Source organism: Chrysochloris asiatica, unplaced genomic scaffold (assembly GCF_000296735.1).
Source record: "Chrysochloris asiatica unplaced genomic scaffold, ChrAsi1.0 scaffold00022, whole genome shotgun sequence".
NCBI classification, from domain to species: Eukaryota; Metazoa; Chordata; class Mammalia; order Afrosoricida; family Chrysochloridae; genus Chrysochloris; species Chrysochloris asiatica.
Window position 1 is genome coordinate 8,068,776 of NW_006408540.1, and position 1,512 is coordinate 8,070,287.

The 1,512-nt window shown below is 38.9% G+C and overlaps 1 pseudogene; it reads right to left on the reverse strand.

Annotated features, from left to right (window-relative positions):
- Window positions 1-354: 354 nt before the first annotated feature.
- On the reverse strand, window positions 355-1,232 carry LOC102819830 (annotated as a pseudogene).
- Between the last annotated feature and the right edge of the window lie 280 nt (window positions 1,233-1,512).

The window sequence follows — 1,512 nt, forward strand, 5'->3', positions numbered from 1 at the left end:
TCAACCTGTTAAGAAAAGTTCCCGCCATCCCCCTTATATTTTCAGAACTTGCATATATACATAAATACCCTATCTGTGGGTTTTCTATTTTGTTTGTTTTTTGTTTTTTTAATATCTTGGGTAAGGAGGAGGAATTGGAACGAGATAAAAAAAACAAGCTAAACACCCAGCAAGCTGAGCTCTGCATTTTCTGCAGGGCTGGCAGTTATATATTAGAAAGTCACTCCTTTGTGGTGATGGTCAATATATTTGAACCAGAAGATCTTTAAGAATTTCCTTATTCATTCAGTCAGGACAATGGTAGGGTTTTTGTTTTCTTTGTTGTTGTTGTTGTTTTCTTGACAGAATAATTCATCAGTGCTTCCTGAGAGGTTTAAGTAGGATCACTGGCCAGATTCCAAGGAGAAACTTCACCTTTGGCCTGTATCTTAGGTAAAGTGTTCTTGAATATAAATAGAAAAAGACGTGAAGATAAGAACCAAGACCGGTTAAAATATGCCACCGTGCATGAAACTGTGTGGTAACACCTATGATGGGAGGCATCTTCTTCTGAAAGTTTCTCAGTGAATCACAAAAGTTGTTATCTATGTTCCATAATAAAAATCCCAATAGAAATATACCTAAGGGCGTATAACATAGTCCTCTAAGCCATGGATAAACCCCTGTAACAATATAAATAGATCATGGTAATAATGTGAAGACCGACATTCCATACATGACCTGATGGAATATAGGTTCTTTTAACTTAAGATAAACTATAGTTACTATTAAACTGAACAGAACTAACATAAAAAGCAAATGGTAGTTTATGGAATTCTTCATCTTGAAACATTCAAACATGCACACAAATATACAACAGCTGTAAATCATTGGGAGTTCATCCAAGAGCGGCATTTCATATTTCAGAGTCATGTGGAAGCACCAGGATCCCATGCCTACCACTGTGAGTGCTAAATAAGAATCAATGTATCGCTTTTCCAGTCCATCTCTAGCACTCTGAATTGTACCAAAAAGTGGAGGTATTATCGTAATCAGGATACTCACTGTATTCCCTTGCATTTCCAAGGACTTTGCAGTCTGACGCATTAGCCCATAGCGCCACACCAGGACTCATTTGCTTAAATAGGTTTGAAATAATTACTGAAGTTGCTGTCACTGATTGCATTGTGTTTCCCAAAAAGATATGTTGTAGACTCCCGTCATCAGAATTCGGCGATATACCAGGTCACTGCGTAGTTCTACTCATAGCGTGGAGGTCGTCCCAGTAGTCCTCCAGGTCCCCCGCGGGAACCATCGTGTGCTCTGCCGCCCCAGTGCTCCGCCGCCCCAGTGCTCCGCTTGCAGCGCTAGACTCCGCAGTCGACCCGAAAACTACTTGTATATTATTAAAGTTCATAGTTTACATAAGGATTCACAGTTTTTTGGAGACGAGTCCTAAGTGTTCTCATAAAATATAGTGTCAAATTCTACATAGTTACTAAAAATATTATTAGGTAATAAAGACATCAAGTA